Source organism: Pseudopipra pipra, chromosome 6 (genome assembly GCF_036250125.1).
Source record: "Pseudopipra pipra isolate bDixPip1 chromosome 6, bDixPip1.hap1, whole genome shotgun sequence".
In the NCBI taxonomy this organism is placed as follows: domain Eukaryota; kingdom Metazoa; phylum Chordata; class Aves; order Passeriformes; family Pipridae; genus Pseudopipra; species Pseudopipra pipra.
This window is the reverse complement of record NC_087554.1, coordinates 22948753-22968549: the sequence shown is the minus strand read 5'-3', so window position 1 is coordinate 22968549 and position 19797 is coordinate 22948753. Positions and strand designations below refer to the sequence as shown.

The 19797-nt window shown below is 48.5% G+C and overlaps 1 long non-coding RNA gene across 2 annotated transcripts; it reads right to left on the bottom strand.

Moving 5' to 3' along the window:
- Window positions 1-19189, bottom strand: LOC135416784 (uncharacterized). 2 transcript variants are annotated; one of them, XR_010431722.1, is made up of 5 exons: window positions 18935-19189; window positions 16066-16275; window positions 2025-2169; window positions 1031-1087; window positions 1-391 (listed from the first exon to the last, which is right to left on the bottom strand). It is a non-coding gene; the product is annotated as an uncharacterized LOC135416784 (long non-coding RNA). The 2 variants fall into 2 exon arrangements; XR_010431721.1 differs by having other exon boundaries at window positions 2025-2176; window positions 16087-16275; window positions 18935-19184.
- Between the last annotated feature and the right edge of the window lie 608 nt (window positions 19190-19797).

The following is a 19797-nucleotide window of genomic DNA, read 5'->3' as shown; positions in this document are numbered from 1 at the left end:
TATTGGGTACACCATTTATTACTTACAATACTTCAGCACTGTATACACTCAGATCCATCCCAGAGAGTGTGCATTGCTCTACCATAGTGAAGAATGAGCATCATGTTCTGCTTAACAAGGAAGTATGCAACATACCTCAATATTCTCATGCTCGATCTGATTTTTGCAGTACTAATGAACCTCCCAGAGGCCCTGGATAAATATCACTTGGGGCAAATTTGGAGTCATTTGAGCAAGAAGTTGCAGATGCGCAGCCTGCCTGAGATAGGCATCTCACACATCCCTTTTTTTCATGTAATGGCTACACATGTACTGTAGCTGGAACTGTATCTGCAGACTGCTGATGACTCCAAGACTAGCATTGGTGTGCACAGAGGCTCCACTCCTAGTTCTGAGGGACAAATAGGAAAAGAATGAAAGCACGGCCATTATATGAATCATTCATTCACACATTCATCCATCTTTGTATCACTATTGATGATGGCTATTATTATTATTACTATTAATTTTTAAAAAGAAGTTTTGGTCCTGCTCAGACTGGCATGTTCTTGGATATTAATTTCTGCTGGTGCTCTGCAGTGGTGATGACACTCTGCTGCAAAAGTGACTGACCTTTGAGCTTGAGTCCCCACATCAGCTTGTGGCAAACTATCAAATCAAAGAAAGTGAGGTGAGGTGCACATGAGCAGTAAGATGTGCTGAAGCAAGAAGGTTTCAAGGCAGCTTGCTGGTAAAATAACTAAGTGATCTCAGGTGACATGAGGTGTTGGCTAGACCTGAGCTGCACCCATGCACTATGCAGGGTGACTTCTCTTGACAGCTTTTGGGAACAGAGTGATGTACAAGTTTCTTGTGTTTTGCAAGAGCTCCTTTTGTCCAAACCTCACTATCTCTCATTTAAAAACAACATTTGTGAGTTCTCTAAAATAAACAGTCCAATGTTGTTTTAGAAACGTAAGTAGTCATGAAAAATCAGCAAGGACTAAGTGGAGGAACATAGAAGACAGTTAAAAAAACAGGATTAGGTTACCTGGAACAAGCAAAGTGAATGCAGCCAAAGAAAAACAAGCAATTTGGTCATCTATGCCTGTAAGTCACAGATAAAAAAGTCCCTTTAGCACAGACTGTTCTAGAGTTTCTAAATTTTTTACTTTCTGGGGTGCTTATCAGAGGGAAAGCTTTGGGGCACATGTGCTGACTGAACAGGGGCAGGCTGGGTTGGTTGGATGCAGAAGGGAGAAGGGTCTGGAGTAGAGCACAGGAAGAAGAGTATAGGACTGGAAAGGCAAAAGCAATTAGAGGGGAGGCTAGAAGGCAGAAGGAAACAAAGACAAGGGAGTAGAGCTGAGACCCTAGCCCAAAAGTATGATGAGAGGCCTGGTGGAGAATGAAGGCCAGGTAGGCTGTGAGGAGAGTGAGCTAGAAGCACTCTCCTTTTCCCTCTGTGTAAGCGGAGTATGTTAGTTAGAGGGGAATTCTGCTTGGCACCAAGCCTGTCTCCGGCCAGAGCCACCTGGAGCTGTGCAGACACTGTTTTCCTTCATGTGGCTCTTTTGCTTGACCAAGAATGAGCCTCTGAATTTCCAGAGCTCTCAGCCTCCTTCCCAAGGGCTTCCCTTCCCCAGGAGCAGCCTGGGGCTGGACCTTGGCTCTTGTTCCCTGTCCTGCCATCCTGCACCTGGTACACTCACACCTCACAGCACTGCCCCGTTCCTTGTTGCCCACAGGTATGTCAAATAACCTCCATGTGAGAAGTGGGAAGGAGAAGGGTAAAGCTGAGATGGATGTGGGAGGAAACAAGGGAGGACAGCTGCAAACAGTGCATGCATGGAGAGGAAGGGGAGGGTGTCAGAAGGTATGGAAGTACAAAGTGTGGGTGTAATGGAAGGGATTTGAGAAGACCTGAAGCACTGTAGGGGAGTAAAAAGAGCCAAAAGGAATGTGGTGGATGAAAGAAAGCAGTGAAAAGAAGTGAGAGAAGCTGAACAGTTGAGCTTTACAAACTTCATAACCAATATCCATACCTCACAGGGCTTTGGAGTGCTTTGTTTCAGGTCTCTTGCTTGTCATATGTGCTCCCTTCACATTTGTCCTCTCCACCTTTCTAAGTGTAGTTATGGCTCCAGTCTACTCCAGAGTCCTTCCCCAGCTCCTCTTTGGAGTTTCATGCTTGTACCTGCAAACACAGGAGCATAAAGAGGGAAGCAGTGTGCAACACAGTGAACCAAATCCAGTGTGGTTATCCAGGCTCTGGACATGGAAAAGGTTGCATTTTTCTGTGGGTGTGTAAATTGAAAAATATTTGATATCCCAGAACTTTGCTTAGAGGGAATTAAATTTCCTTCATTTCATTTCAAGAAGTAGAGAAGCAGAGTGAGGGTGAAATCAAGCAAAGAAGAGACACAATTTTGTTGCACACATTGCTGTTTGGAATGCAACTTCAACTCTGCCCTCTGAGTGCTGTGCCACAGCAGGGCCCTCACCCACCATCGCAGGCACACTGGAAACGTGTATGGAGGTCTCTTGGACAGAGTCCAATGTCTCCCTTTCTGTGGTAAAGCATAAGGCAAGGTGACACAAACAAACAGGTGCAAGCTTGGCTTGGCTTCTGTTCAAGTGCTGAGCCTACATATAAGACACTAAAAGATATCTTGACTTTTCCCTTTCTCTATAGATTCCTTCAGTGAGATGGCCTTGCTCACCTCCCCCAGTGACCAGGAGAACATACCACTAGGCTGTGGACAATTCCTGCAGCAAGGGATAACTATGGGCACATTGGCTAAATCTCTGTTGGCAAACCAAAAAAAACATGCTCCATCTCTTAACATAGACCTTGCACTGTATCACGATATCAGCTATTCCAAGCTGCTCCAAGAGGTAATCAATACAGCTACAGTCAACACACTCAGCATAGAGGCAGATAAATGTTGGATTTCCAATTTGTTGTCTGTAATTCTAATAACAGCACACACCCAAAGAGAGTGCCTCAGGTCTATTTATTAGGCTCCTCACTTTTTGCCATGCCATTTCTAGGAGCTAATGCCAGCAACTCACAGTTAAGATTGTGTTGGGAAGGGATATTTCTTTTGGCATTTCATTGTTGACTTCTTAGACATCTCAGTCTTATGACTACTGGAATTTTCTAGAAGAGCAGGGAGACACCACACCACCTGTGCAGCAACAAATGTTCTGAGCACTATATAATAGTGAAAAAAAAGCAGTTCAGTGCATAAAGTGCTTTGTGGTTAAGTATAGGAGAGCATGCTGCACACAAAGAGATTGCAGTCTAAATGGGGAACTGTGCAAAAAAGAACAATTAGAAAAGGGGAGGGAGGATGGACAAAGTAAGTTACCAAATTTCATGGTGGGTGGGACAGACGTATCTTGCTATTTTCAGCTTTTAAATCAAATTGGCATCCTGTGTTTAAAGACTATTTGGAACCACTGCAGGAACTTCAGTCCTGGAAGAAGAAGCAGGAGATTTTCAGTCTGGATAGGCTTCATGGCACATGGCTTTAGGGATATTAGAGGCTACAGGCTACACAGGCATCACAGCACATGAACAAGTGGCTGTGTCTAGCCCCAAGTCACAGGAAGATGTCTTTTTTTCCCATGTCTTTTTTTCCCCTTCACAATTTGCAGTCCAAAGGGAAATTTCAGGTCTGCACAGAGTGCAGGAGGATTTATCTGGAATTTAGCAAAAGCAAAATCATGATCAGCTATAGTACTACCAGAGGCCTGAAAAACTGTAAAGACAATGAAAGGTTACGGTCCTGCATCCTGCCTAACCAATCATGTCCCAGGGGCAAGCCAGACTTCCCAAAGTCTTGCCCATGCCACACATAAAATGTTGAATGGAGTGGTATTGCTGTCAGCAGCATGAAGTAGTCACACAGTTTCTGACAGGAGACTCCTATGCAGCAGCCTTGCATGTCATGTCCCAGGCTTTAGAATACTTGAGGCTGGGTTTGTTCCTGCCGATTTCCCCAATAAATGTTATACACACACATCGCTGTTGTGTCAGAGCATCTTTCATGACAGAAAGCCCTTTGCATGTTTATTTCTACCTCTCCTGAATTTAGCCAAAATTCTCAGAGATGCCATTTTGGGCTACCTCATTCAAGAGATAAATCTGTTTCATACTGCAGGTAAATCCAGTCTGCTTCCCCTCTTCTGTTTTGTATAAAACCTTGCAGCACTTATGTCTTGCTTGCACCGGTGCAGGGGGAAAGATGGAGATAGAGGGCAACATGATCTTCTGACCTGCATGACAGGGCTTTTCCTGCCTTTTTAAAATGAGGTGAAGGGGCTTGAAGGCTGAATCATCAAAGTTAAACAATGGTGGCTGTAGGCCTGGCTCTTACATGCCTGGTTACTCGAGAAGGTGCTTTCTGAGACACATCAGCTTGTCACTATGGAGTAATCCTGTACCTCCTCTCTTTGTGCTGTAGGGACAGTGCTGGTACTTTCTTTACTGCCTGGCTTTTCCCCTCCCCTCCCCACCAAAGAAAGGAAAGGGAAGCAGGGAATAATCTGGGGAGTGGGGTGAGACACACCCTCTGCAACCCTGTCCCTTATTTCAGTGAGTCTGTAGGGACTGGTGGAAGACCAGTGTATGCTGCCTAGGCACAGCCTACCGTGAGTGAAGGTCTGACTGCATTGCCCTCACAGCTGGAGGAGAAGGTTTGCAGAAGGAGGTGAGCTAGCAGGGCAGGCAGAATGAGGGTTGCCTCCCCATTTCTGATATTTCTCAGGACAATCCTGATCAGTCCTCTTTTGTCAAATTCATCCTTGTCTGAACTCCACTGCAGTCACTGGAATTACAGGTGATGAGCTGCACATTTTGACTCATATACTGGGAAGTTGTAAACTGACTCCCAGTACACCTGACTCCATTTTGGATTGAGAAGATAGGACCCTTAAAAAGCCAATAAACCAAATATTTATTGTGACATGCTCAGATAGAAAAACTTCTGCTCATCTCGTATTTTCTTTTATCCATTGCATTGGGAAATCTGTTTGAAAACAAGACTTCACAGTAGTCTTTAGCAGTTCCTAGTTCCTCTAATTCATCAGAGTACTCACAGACACTGGAGACCATAGCAGGGCTGGGTGCATCCCCAAGGGTCCTGGCTCCCTGTTCAGTGCTTAGCCCCATTTCTCTTCCCTCTACACTGGTTGTCCTTTGGTGAAACTACCCAAGGACTATAGGGCAGGAAGAGACAGCAGAAGCTGGGGAACTTACGTGGTGAGGATGGGTTCAGCTACACCAGTCTAGGAGATGCAGGTGGATGTAAAGTTTGCTTAGAAATAAATATTCTGTGTGTAAATATCCTTATTAGCCATTAGTCTCTTGTACCGTCTCACCTAGTGAAGGAATTAAAAATGTTTGGCAGCTGAACGCATTTGCTACAAAACCTTAAAAAAACCAACAAAGCATCCCCAGAGCCAGCTCGAGCCTGTGACTGTTGCTAACATCCTCCCGGCTTTGGCATTACCACTGTAATTCCTTTCAGTGGAGTTTGGGAGCAGAATTAGGCTCTCTGACTCTCCCCTCACCAGAGCTCCCTGCTTCAGCAGGAGAGAGGTGCAGAGACACCCCGGATGCATTTTAGGGCCCTGCCACTCCTCCCCATCTCTCTGTTCCCCTGCTCACAAGCCCCCCAGCCAAGCTCCCCCGTCACTACCCGTGTGTTCTCCAGCGGCATTAACTTATGCACACACCATTCACCAATTGTTCAGCATTTTTGTCAATGAAGGCACATTTTATGAATTAGAAGAGCACATGCCCCCTTGTGGCTTGACTTCGCTCCCTGCTCCACGCCGCCAGCCCCTTCCGCACCCCAGCGGGGGGACTCCGGCACGGGGAGGCTTCGCTCAAACCCGCACGAGTTAAAAATAGCCCACGGCATTCGAAGAGATGGCCGAGGTGTTTGAAGGATGAGCTGGAGGGACAGCACGCACAGACACCCCCCCTCCCCCCCCAAAAAAAAGGCAGTAGCTTGAGGAGTAGAGGGATATTTATTTCTACAGGGTTTTAAGAAGGGTTTAGCTAATTGAATTGAACTGAAAAGGAAGACAGCTGACATATAAGCCGAATGCAGTCCCCTGTTCATCCATGGAGCAGGTACAGCACAGCAAATGGCTTCTGCCTGACCTATATGGCTCAGACACTCGCTAGAGAGCGTAAGTGGAGCTGATTCTTCACAGCCTTTTCTCTCCTCACCCCTTCCAGTCCCTAAAACAGGATTTTCTGGGGTTGACAATGGTAGCAGTTTAATTACAAGAACCAGGTTTTACTGAGCACTGAAATGAACCCCATGACCTAATCCACAGATCTTGAGAGGATCCGGGTACAACACTTTGATTTGGGAAACACAGGATTAAAGACCAGAGGAGAAGAAGCAAGACTGATAGTGCACAAGCCACCTATGGACCTCATTTACAATCAGGGTCACATCCTGCAGTTGTTATTCCCGGCAAAACTCAACGAGACAGAAACCAGAACAAAACTCCAAAAGCCAGCAAGAGGCTTGGCATCACAGGTTGTGGGATTGCCATCTCTGGGATTGTGGCTTGGGTTAGGAACCAGGAATGCCAGGGATCTGATTCCAGCTATCATATCACTCCTTTCCTAGGCAAGTCTCTGTAAAATGAGTATTTAGTTCTCCACCTCCTGGGGGCTATGTGGCTGAATTATTGATGGTAGAAGGTGAAAAGCAATAAACAAGAAATCAACCAAATTGCTAGCATGAGGGAAGAACAGGTATTAATATAATTACAAAAAAAAAAAAAAATAAAATCATTGTTCCTGCAAATGTGGGAAGGAGTGCTGTCTCATGGTTACTGGAGACAGGGAGAGGCAGGACTCCCGGGCTGCAATGCCAGCTTGGGTGCAGCAGCTTGTTAGGCTCGAACTAAGCACTCAGGTCAGTTTGGTCTTTACTTGCAGTTGCACACTCTTTGGTCATGGATTTCCTTGTTATTTTGGGGGCAGCATCTTGTGCTGTGGTGCCCACGGGCAGTACTGTAAAGAGACAGGATGCTACACAAAGACACACACACACTTCTGCACGTGTACATTTGTGACCGCTTCCACCATAACTGTCTGTCTACATCATTAAAAACATTCTGGGGTTGATATCTTACCTTCTTGTCCATACACACAAAGACCTTTATCATGATTAGGGCCTCTAAGAACGGACACAATAAGAGTTTAAAAATACAAACATTAGTGGGTGTTATGAGTGACCTTTGTTTCCTCTGCCTTAGACAGAAAGCCTTGTTTTTCAGTAAGCCTTACACAGTCTTATTTAGCTTGCGGGATTTTTTACTTCATGTGACTGTCAGTTTAAAATACTTGGGTGGAATATTTAACTTGAATGCTTTCCACCTTCTCCTCTTATTCTTTGCATGAAGCAACACAGGTTTCTTCTACTGAGTGAGCAGAGTGTCTCTAATATAAATGGTGGCAGATAAATGTGGAATTGCTGTGTATTCTCCTTCACAGATCTTGGTTCAAAATATTGAGTCTAGCCAAGAAAGCCCCTTCATACATGGGGAAAGCTAGAGCCAGTAAACTAGATCCTCTCTCTTTCCTCCTCAGAAATGCAGAAGCAAGAAGCTTGCTAAGATATCTTTCTTGGGGCCAGGGTCCAGCTCCACTGGCTCCCAAAAAGAGAAGGGTAGGCAACACTTGGATAAAAAGTTGTAACCACTACCTTTTCACAGGAACAAATTACCAGGACTGCAACCCAAATTTCACTGATATGCTTTTCAAAGGTGAAACACACATGCTTCTGCTCAGGAGAAGGCAAAGACGTTTTTGTCTTCCTAGATTTGGAGCTCCTGTTAGAGATGTCTGAAGGGTTAGTCCAGTTAGCAAAAATATCCCCAGGATACAATATAGCCCAAAATATCTTTGCTTCTCCATGCTACAAAGAGGTAACTCCACTAAGATCCTTGTGTCATGCCCACCCAGTCCTCATCAGACTGACCTGAAGCAATAGGAGCTGGGGGTGCTCACGACTAACCCTGAAGGGCACTGGAAGCCTCCACCATCACTTGTTGTTTGCTGGGGAGAGGTCTAGTCCTGCTGCTGTTGGCCACCACCACTTCCCAGTGCAGTTCAGAGGGTGCTTGTTCTTCCTCACCACATTTGCTCTGGTGTGGAGTAGGGACTTGGTCCCCTCTTTGTCTCACCTGGGATGGCTGAGATGAGAATCCTTGCCTCCTCATGCTGGGGGGATCTCTGAAGAGGAAATTTGTTTTCCCCTTCCCATGTCTCTGGCACACCTGGTAGTGCTTGAGGGGGTGAAGCTCTTCAGGTCTTTGCATTGATGCAGCCTTAAACAGGAAGTGGGAGGAAGATGGCTGGTGATGGGCTGCAGAGCTCTTTGTACTGACGTTATTTCTGCATGATAGAAAGTATGAATCCAGGTGGTTCATTCATTTTGGACCCAGCATTGGACGAGTGGATGGTAAGAAAGTGCCGCATAAACTGGGCAAGGGTACAGATACAGGGGATAAAACTATCCTATCTGTTACCCTGGTGTAAACCCCAGTGGGGTTGGAGCAGTCATATTGCCAGAGGTACTTCAGCCCACTGACAGACACAGCTGTATTTTGTATTTTACCTCCCCTCCTTTTCAGCATCTTGTCAGAGTGGGGATGTGACTGTCGGAGTCAGGCAGGGCAGGCAGCCTGCCACGGCTTGGGAATGGAGGTGGGCAGGGGCACCAAAAGTCGGAGCCAGTGGTGGGGGAGTGGGCTGCAGCGAGGGGGCTGCGACGCGGAGCATTTCCTGCCCCACTGCCGGGTAACTACATTTACCTTGGGGATGCCCGGGTTTGTAACGGGGTTGTTTGGAGCTTATTCGCCCCCCAGCACGTAGGACTTATGTGCCTGTATTTAAAAATAGACTCGAGCTCGGCAGGCCCCCGGTGCTGGGGAGGAGGGCAGAGGCTGAGGCGGCCCCAGCCCGCGTGGTGCCGCAGGGGCGCGGAGGGGAGCGTGCCGCTGATGTAACCGCGTGTCCCGGGGATGGGTGGGATGTGCTCTAGCACCGTACTGGTTCTGTGTGCGGGGCTCACGTGGAGCCACTCCCGCAAGGTGGTGGTGTGGGGGTGCGTGGGGCATGAGGAGGCGGGGGGGCTGCCAGCGAGGCCAGCCCGGCTCTGCCTCCCCCGGAGGGAGCACGAGGCGGGAGTACGGCTAAGCTGCACTGAATCCCCTTTAAAAATCTGCAGTTCGGTGCCTTACTGGGTTTTATTTCTCTCTCCTGTTCCTCTCTCGCCCTGGAGTTCTGTAGTAGCCCTGAATTAGCATGTCACGTGTATGGCATGTGGAAATGAATCAGGGGCATGTGAGGAGGAGGAGGACGCCTGTGTCTGTGTTTGCATCCAAGGATCTCCTCTCACTCTGTGTTTGCGTAGGTGTCTAGCTCCCTTCTCCCCCCTCCCATCCCTGCCTGCCTCTCTCTCCCTGCCTCCCTCTCATCCCTCCATCTGGCCAGCCCAGCTCTCCCTGCCAGCTCAAGCAATACCTCAAGCAGAAACTGCAGCTTATTCCCTGCACCCCGTTAGAAAAATAGGGTGGCCTTAGGCTCTGGACATGTACTCAAGGGAGAGCATGCACACACACACTCCCAAATGAGACCTCCCTTTCCCGCTCTCCCCCTTCCCTGGATTTTTGCTCCTTAGTCAGCTCCTCGAGCCCTGCAGACTGCACCAAGGGCAAGCTTATTAACGCTAACAACAACAGAACACAGCCACAAACGGAGCCCCAGAGCTGACTCTGTTAGTGGGTAGGTTGCCTTCACCCTCTTTTAGGGAACTGCCACCAGCACATCTGCACATAAAACCAGGCATGAATCAAATCCACCCACGGGCAGGGGTGGGAAAATGTCCCCCATGGGGCACAGGAAGCAGGCAGGACCCCCAGGGAGAGAGGCCAGGCACGGTGCGGGAAGCAAAGGCTCAGTGAGAGCCGAGGGGGCTGTAGAGAAGGCACTGAGACCCTCTTGGGGTGTTTCCACACACTTGTCATGGTTCTGCCTGCCTGCTGCAGCCAAGGTCAGAGCTTGCCACCATAGAACAGTGATGATGCTGGGGAAGGGATGGGGAGCACACCCTGAACCCAGTCCCCTGTGGCAACAGGCCACGTAAGCCCAGAGTTCCCCAGTCCCAGTTATGACTCTTGCTGGACAAGTTGCCCCCTCCCCATGGGTCAAACTCCAGTACTGCTCTTTTTTTAGATGTTCCTGCTGTACTGAGTGAGATGGGCTGTTTCTGCACTCCCCAAAACCCACTTCCCAAGAGGCAAGTTTTGCTCTGACCAGCTCCCAAGTACTCCCTGATCCCAGGCAAGGGTTGACCCAATATGATTTAAATCAAAGCCCCCATCCTATCCAGGAAATAGCTACCTGACACATCCCTCCTCAAATCTCTCTCAAAACAATTTTTGATGTTTCCGGTTTCCATTCCCTGACAAGCACCTGACACAGCTCCCCTGGTCCACCTGCACCCTGCTCCTCTCCACCTTGCATGCCATGGTTCCCACTTTGCATACAACCTTTGGTTCACTCCCTCCCCTCCTTGACTTCCAGGCTTTCACCTGCCCTCCTCTCCTTGCCCGGGGCCCCGTGCCCTGCCCTGCCCCATGGCCTGCCCCGTCCTGTTTCCCCCGGGGGGTGGAGGCTGCTGCTGCTGCTGCTGCTGCTGGCAAGGTGCAGCCTAGTGTGGCGAGAGGCTATAAATAGCTCAGTAAGCTCCACTCTCATTGACACCGTTTGGACAGAGGATGGAAAAATAAACAAAGGAAACTCCAGGCTCTAAGCAGCAGATACATTCCTCGTGCTAAATAATTACAGATTTTCCTCCAAGGTGTGTGGGTAATATACAGATTGCTATTGGGAGGTGGCAGGGGGAGCAGGAATCAAAACAAATTATACACACCCAGTGCATGTCAATATTTTGGTCCCTCTCATTCTGCCCTGTAGTAGTTAAGCACACGCAGATTGCCTATATTTAGAAAAGGGTATATTTTTAAATACTCTGAGATGGAGATTGTTTCCATTAATAATGATGGAGCACATTGGAGGAGGCAGACCTGGCGAGGAGCTGTCCAATGTTGCTTTAGTGACATATAGAGGTCTGAGAGATAAAGGACAGGACAGGAGCAGAACAAATATTTTGAAATCAAGCAGTGATTACCCTGAAGTTTGCAGTTGTGTTGCTATTTTTACACAGGGGGCTGTTTGCACTGGGAGATTATTCACAGTTCCCTGGTGCAGAGACTCAGGCAGTGGGAGAAGAATTATATTATCAGGGGTTTATTTTATTTTGTGCCTTTTTTTTTTTTTTTTAATTGAGGACAGAACATACACTGCAGCAGAAAGGTTCAGCTTAGAATGGCTGAAAGAAGGGATGGACACAGAAAAAAAGTAGCATTTATTACTCAATTCTGGGATGCTAACTCAGCCTGGCTTAGGAAGGGCAGTGTCTGCATTTTAACAAAATACTTTTTTTCCCCCCCCTCCATCCTGTCATTCCCAAAATAGCCTCTCCCAATCTCAGTATTCCTACAGGGATATTAATAGTGAATTTTCATTTATGCTATGGGAGGAGGTAAACAACCAAATAAGATCTGCACCATAACATGTGAGGAGCTAGACATGTTGGGTATTAAGAGACTGCCCAAGGAGCTTAATATGTGAAAAGAAAAAGTAAATAATAAATATAAAAGGAAAAAACCCTTTGCACTTACTTATAGCTGGGTAAATGAAAGTTGAGTGACTCACCCAAGGCTATAAAGGTAGTGTGTGGCATTGCTGGGACATAAAGCTAGTTTTTCCATCTTAGGGCAACACCCTTCATATGATCAAGCAGATGCTTCATTTTTTTTCTCCTAGATGTTTCTGCTTGGCTATTTCCCAGGCAGGATGGTTTACAGAAGCAGAAATCCCAGTAATTTTCCTATTACTCTCTCATGAAGGGACATCTATCAGTCAGAGCTGCCTTCCCCATCTGATGTCCAGCATGGTGGGGGGGAGACAGCCCCAGCAGCCCTCCCGACTGTAACCCTTCCATGTTGTGGTCACTCCTGTGCTCAGTCTGGCTGTAGCTCCAGCAGCCTGGTGAGTGGGCACACAGGGCCTGGGATGGCAGATGCCTGCGGTCATGCTGGTACCACCCAGCCCTGGTGCTGGTAGGGCTGCCTGGTGGGGTGTCTCTCTGTGCCCTGCTGAGCTGAGTCAGCCCTAGCCCAAAGCTCTCTCACTCCTGAGGAGGAGAGGGCAGAGAAGGCTCTAGCGTAGCTGTTCGGACACCTGGTGTGGGGAGCTTTAGCTCTTCCCCTGGAGGGCTGTCCCGGTGACACTGGGGAAATCCATTCCTGAAGGGCCATGACCTGTCTCCCAACCTCACCTCCTGGTCAGAGTTCAGCCCTTCTCCCCAGCCACAACAGGTAGGGAAAGTCATCTTCCTCTGTGGCCTCCTAGGAGGAAGTTGGTCTTCACCAGCTATGGCAGTTACCTAATTATTGGATATGCTCATGCAAATGCACCCCAATCTCCCAGGAAAACCCATCCAGGCACCAAGTTTTCCCCAAACTTTTGTGCAGAGAGAACAGACATGGCCTTATAGGCCATGGGAACAGATGCTCCTCAGGCTTTCTCTTGCTTCTGTGATGGCCTGACCTGGGTAAGTCATGCTACCTCACCCAGCAGGACTAGCTCGGTTAGTCACAAGGTGAGATACATCAATGACTTGTAAATGGTTCTGAACTCTCGGAGTAAATGAAAATTAGGTGATGGAAGATGCTGGAAAGTTTGGGAATGTGGGAGAGCTCCCAATCAGAGTCTTTTTTTAACCTGTCCTGCACATACACGCGCCACACCACTGGGAAAGGACAAAGCCCTTCTCCTTCCCCAGCTAGTCTTCACCAACTTCAGGGTGCAACTCAAGCTGTCATCTCACTGATGAGGACCATGGTGGTTTTTTTGCTTTTGTTATTTTTCATCTTGGAGTGTTCAGCCCACATATTTGAGCTTTTCCCTCACAACTTTCTTACAAACAGATATAGTGAGAGGCAACAAACTGAGCTGCCTCCTTTCTCCAGAAGGAGAGGGATGGATAGAGGTGGGCATTTCAGACTAAGCCTACTACACTTGTTGAAAAAACTTCCCTTTAAATATATGTGTGGAGTTCAAATCTATCTTCAGCTAAACCTTTGAATGAAAAATAAGTTGACAGCCTCATTCCACCCATCTGATGCACAGGCGGCACACCCCACATGGATGAGCTGGGGATTTGGGGGGGAAGCAGTGGAGGGATTCCCATTAAGGAAACCCTGCTCACTGTCTGCTTGGGTAAGATGCGGGGGAAGGCTCCTCTGCTTCCCAGCGATATGAACATGAGATCAGTTGCCTCCTGGTTGCATAACTCCCTCACTCATTTGGGAATTCATGTGTTATTCCCATTTAGAGCCACTAAGAAGAGACTTGATCTTTTGGGGGATGGGGCTGAGAAGTGCAGCTGAGCCATGTAGTTGGACTGTGTTCCCAACCATCCATCTGGCACTTCATGGAAACTCTTCTCTCTTCCGGGTTTCCTCTTCTAGGGAAATGGCTGCTTCACCTGAGCCTGGGGGTGGGAGTGAGTTAGCAAGTGTGCTGTGTGAGCCACCCTGGGAAATGGGGCCACAACACAGGAACTGAATGGATTTGACCTTTTAGCACAACATGGCTGCAATGTCAGCACGCTGGTAAAGAGTGACGCAGCGTAGAAGACCAGCTATTTCTGGAAAACTAATCTTGCCCTTCCAACCTCCCTCTAGTCTGCTCCTTGGCAACAGAGGGTGGGATGAGATGGACCTGGTTTTAGAGTATGGCAGTTTATCAACATTTGCAGTTGTGCTACATTTGTATCTACACAATCAGAGCTTTGGAAGTACACTAATTTACTACAAGCTCTCTTCCCAAACCAAAATAGGCTCTTGCCTCCTCTTTATGTTTTAGTTGTGATGGCTCATCAAGCTAATGGTGGTGCAGACTGCTCTAAGGGAGTTGTCACAGAGTGGCAGAGCTGGAAGGCACCTGTATTGCTTTATCTAATCTATCCGTCTAGCTGGAGCAGAGTCAACCATGACCAACGTCATTCCAGACAGATGCCAATTCAACCTTTTTAAAGGCTTTGCCAATATCCATTACCCCACAATCTCCTTTTCACAGAGGACCTCCTTGTGCTGCACGGAGCAAGTGTAATGGTTCAGCACTGGCCACACTCATGTCCTCAAATGGAGAATCTGGTTGGGCCTGGCCAAGGTCCATGGTCACACCACATAAAGTGGACTTCCATGCATTGGATTGTTAATCCTGGCAGGCAACAACCAGCTTCCATGTTAGCCCAGATTCATTAAAGCAAGTGTAGGTTGAACCTGCACCGCAGAGCTGTTAGTGTTGTGGGCAATATAACTATGAGAGGAAAAGACACAGGTACCTACATTACTTCTTTTGAAAACTCTCTTGGAATCATGAAAACAAAATGGGGTGTAAAGGCGCTGAAGAGAAATACAGTTAAGGAAGACAGCTCCAAGGAAGACTTGGAATAGAGCGTTGAGGTATAGGATGACTCTTAGCAAGCACCAGGACTAAGATTTCTATTGGTCTTGATGACAATAAGCCTCTAGCTGACAATGCAGGCTGCTGTCATGCTCTGATGTAGCTACAGGGACAGTGGCACCATGCCAGCAGAGTGTTTTATTCATATTTTGCTACTTCTGTAAAGATAGGCTCAAGTGACTCATATGTCACTGACCACATACCACACATTTAAAGTAATTGTCATGGATTTGATTTCTGGGGGTTAGGTTGTTGTTGTTTTCTTTCTTCCTTTTTTTTTTTTTTTTTTTTTTTAATATTAATTCTGTTCCCTCTACTCTCATCAATTTAATTACAGCTATGTAATCTGTAGATCTGTAAGGCTCTAGCATGAGGTCTCTGGCTATCAAGTTTCCATATTCACAATTAGCAAATGGAGACAAGAAGAGCAGCACTGGAAGAAAGGGTTTTAATTTAAGATCCTTAAGAGGATCTGTGATCCTGTTGTCTCATCACTAATAGGAGGGACATGGATGAGGAAGGTTTTAGGTTTCAAGCCCAAGTTTCAGGACACTTAAACCAGTATGAAAATCAGACTTTGTTGGACTTTCTAGAGGTAGAAAAATGGTAAGAATTAAGAGCATTTTAAGCCACCTTCTGTAGTGTTCAAGAAACACTGAAAAACACTGATGTCTTGTTGATCTTAACTGAGAAGTTCTCATTTCCTGTCAAATGTCACTGAACACTGACCTTTGAGCAACACAAGCCTGAAATTACTGAAATTAATTTCTTCACATTCTGATTATCAGCAAATGTTTTCTCCCTCTTTTCTCACCCATATCATGTCATAATACCATCACAGACATCTCTCTTGAACTTTGCACTTGCTCCTAGACAGATCCTCACAGAGGGCAAGGGCCTTAGGCATAGTCAAGTGGAAGACAAGAGCCTCAGAAAAATACAGCATGTCACCTATGGCGCTTCCCCCAGTACTTCTACACTGCACTGATGTGTGGAGAGTGCAAGCACATTAAATACAGAGCATACTGATTAGCAACTTCACCCAGAAACTTGCTGACATGGTTTTGAGTTCAATATTGGTCTATCATACTTTCCATGCCATGTATGAAATGGTATGTCTCATATCACACTCCTGCAATGGTAGCTAAGGCATGTTCAACATAGTGTTGTCTCATTTTAGGATGAACTCAAAGCATAGATTCAGAATGGTACCAACCCAGAATTAAGAAAAGTAGAGGTGGTGTTTTGGGAAAAGATTTCAATTAAGTGATTGGATACAGCTCATGAACATTTTCCATTTCTAGAACAGATATGCAGACATGAGGAATTCCCTACCATAAATCCCTTCTTCTCCCCTTTTGAGTGAAATTTTTTTTTCATAATTTTGTCAAAGGGCAGTAGAGTGAAAGGTAGTAAATATTTTACACTTATTTCTCAAGGAAAACACTGTATCTGTTAAGACATACCAATCTCCAAGGATCTTGCCTCTGTCACAGGATTTTCACTGCCATCTCAGATGCTATGGAGCATCTTGCTCATGTCCTGTGCTGTACCACAGCAACGAGTTGTCAGGGAAAGAGAGAGCTGATGTCTACACACCTCCCTTGCAGACAACCAGTCAGGCATCCCAAGATGGTAGTTGTGTCCAGTCAGACCTGAAAGTAAAAAATGAGAGAATTCAAAATTTGCAGTTTATGGTGAGAAGGGCAAGCATATATAGGTGACGCTATGCTTTAATTATCACATTGGAAAAATTCTACATTGTTCCAAACTGGTCTTGCTGCAGCCACAACTGAGACCTTCTATGGGCTGTATCCCTGTGCAGGTGGTCTCATGGTGAGACTTTGAATTGCCCACAGATGCAGGGAAAAAAGAAATGGAATAAGAGCATGTGGTACATCGGGAAAAACATCAGACCTTCTCACTGTGCTTAAACATGGGACAGATGCAGTACCTGAAGCAAGTAATTTCTGTGTAATTCCCCCCTCAGTGATGATGTTCCATTATAGAAATTAAGGATAATGCAGATAGCCAGAAGCATGAATCTCCTAGTCCAGCATTGTAAATGGCAGTCTCCTAAAAAGGCAGGTGAAGGTCTGGAGGCTTGCAGCTTACATGTCCCTCCACCCTAATGTGGTACCAAAGATGACAAGAAGATGGAGGATGCTGTTGCATGTTTGATACTGCAGTGGTTTGGCACTGCAGGTTTGGGAAAAGAAGGAAACCTGACTCGAAGGTTAAAGTCAAAGCTGAGAATCCCACCTCCTAATTTCTTTTCCAGGAATTGTCTGTTAGGTGGCTTTACACAAGTCCCCCCTGTGGTTCACTGCCCCTCTTTTTATAAGAGGGTTAGTTACTCCGGCTGTCTCCTAGGTGGGTGTACCTGAGACTGAGTGAAGCAGTGGCTGCAAAGGGCTTTAGGAACCTCAGTTAAGGCATGAGGGTAGCAAAATATTAACTGTTTGGTAGTAGACATGCAATAGACTCCCTTCTGGATATTTACTAGGAAAGCAAAGGGGAAAATGACTCCTAGAGCTTCTCCCTGTTGTTTTCCTTTAGACTTCTGCTGCCTGTATCTTGTTTCTGCTTCACAAGGGAAATTTCTTCGGATCTGTCATACAGGCAGAAAACTCCTGGACCAGGATTGTGGGGGTTTTTTTTGGGTGGAGACAACTGCAGATAGGTACTAAGCCTGTACATTTTAATCTCCCTATCTGGCTAAATTGAATACATATATAGCACACAAAATGTGCTGCAAAGTAGAAACTAGAAGGCTGGCTTTGTTGGGTAGGAGAGAGTTAATCCCTATGGGGTGCTCATGTACGTCAGAGCAGGTTCCTGTCTGTGCAGTGCTCAGCTAGGATTGAGAGCTTTTGTTCCTTGTTGTTTTTCATGATTTCTTTGCATTTAATAGTGTTTGGATTTTTAAAAATACATTTTAAAGAGCATTTCAAGCTGGCAAATCGGGGGGGCAGTCTGAGAACCCTGTACACTGCAGTCCCTAAGATATTAAAGAACATCACAGACACAGGCAGGACAATTCCCCACCATGGCCATGGCTTGCCTTTAGTGCCTGTGCCACACCCTGCAGGGGCAAGGTTCCAGTTCATCTCCCATCACCTTCCAGGAGTCTGAGCAGGGACTAACAAACGGTGGTGGGACTAGGGGTGGTGATGCTTGCACCACCTCTCCAGCTCTGTCGTCCCTGTAGATCTTCAAACAGGGAGCTGTTACCTGTCTCAGCGGGACTGTGACCATCAGATGAGAAACCCCAATGTTTCACTCCCAGGTTCTGAGTCAAGCCCAGCTCTAAGCATGACTCTCCTGTTTGATTTTTGACTGAATTTGAAAGAGTTTGGAAGAAAGTGGTGTCATTGTTCTCCGAGCATGAATCCAGCCCGAAAGGTTTGAAACTGACAGAGCCTGAGGTGGTTTCTGTTCTGAATTACAGACGTTTCAGGACAGATGCAGTGCTGGATAACAATGTCTCTGCCCCCTCCAGAGGCAGGAAAGGTGAGCGGGAACTCCCTGCCAGTGGGCTGTCCCCTGGGCTCTGGGAAGAGAGGCTGCTGTGAGAAGCTGGAGGGCACGCAGAGGTGAGGGACTGAGCTGGTAAAGGAGCTGGGGAGGGTCAGCCTGAAAGCAACGATCGTGACATTCGTGAAATATATAGAGATTAGCCCAGCTGTGACTAAAGTTTTGGTCAAAAAAACAACCTACAGTGAAAGGAGATGGAATCGCAAACCGCAGCCCAAAGGGCGGATCAGCGTGAGGCTGCACAAAGGAGCGTTCCGTGGGCTGGTGGGATCGCCCGGAGAAACCTCCCGATAGGCAAACCCTTCCCTTACAGAATCTAGAGCTGAAGTGGGTAAACCCTCAGAAATGCAGTGCTGGGCACCACCTGCCCAGGAGGGGATCGCCGGTAACACCGCTCCGCCCCCGTGTTTCCACTCCCGGCACCCGCATCCCTCGGGTTTCAGACTGTGTGGGCGGGAGGGAAGGTTCCCCCTCAGCCCCCGGGGCGTTGCGGTGCCAACGGGGGAGCCGGGCCGCCCCCGGGGCCGTTCTCCGGGCGGGGAGGCGGGAACGAGCGGGAGGTTTCGCCGCAGCCGGAGCTGTCCCCGGGGCCGGGGGGTTCCAGCGGGGCCGCCAGGGAAGTGCGGGCGGCCCCGCGCAGAGGGGCGCTCAGAAACACCCCCGCAAAGCCTGCTGCTCCTACAGCGCTGCCACGGGGGCTTCCACCGCCAAAAAGGCCACAACTCCCCAGCCGCCCCTCACCCCCTCCCAACAGACGAACCCGGGCCGAGGCCGCACCTCGGGCAGGGAGGGGAGCGCGGGCGGCGCCGCTCTCCGGAGGCAGCGCCCTCCCGGCTGCGCTGTGGGCCCGGGTGAGGACCCCTGGGTGGCCGCAGGGGTGACACCGCCAGGCCCGGGGCCGCGCTCCGTGCGGGGGCAGAGCGCGGCGGGGCAGCCCCGACGGGAGCCCCGGTCCCGCCGCGGCGGCGGGCGCTGCCCCGCCCGGCCGGCCCGGCCCGGCCCCTGCAAGCCGGGCTGCGGCTGCCACCTGCCGGCAGAGAGGGGAAATGCGCCTCCCGCCGCCCCCGACCCTTCCCGGGCTCCCCTCGCCGCCCCGGGCCCTGCCCAGGGTTCCCCCGCCCCCGCCGGGGCCGCCGAGCTGCGGCGGGAGCAGCTTTTGTGTCTGGCGGCGAAAGGTGCCGGCTCCGACCCCTCCCTGGACGGGGACAGACGGGGACATCCGTGGCACGGACACCCCTTTCCCCTCCCAGCATTAAAGGCTCCTGCCCAAGACGTGAGTCATCACGAAACTGGGGATACTGAAGAATCGGCGTTACCCCTGCCGAGTTGCCCAGTGTCCACGGCACACACACGCCCCACTGGCAAAGCCTGTCCGGGAAAGGAATATAGAAGACAGAGAGGTGCAGTGAGGGGCTCGATACCGGGCCTCCGGGGAGGGCGGGAAGTGTGTTGTGGGGGTACCCAGGAGGCTTCAGCGCTGCAGGTGTGTAGGCACAAAACTGCACTACTAGGGATTCACAGGGCCAAAGCTGGCACATGGAGACAGGCAGAACAAAAACTGGGACCTGGGAAAGTGATTCTGTCAGTGGAAGACCAAGGCTGTGGTGGTAGAGGAGGGGGGCAGGTAGCACAACTGCAGC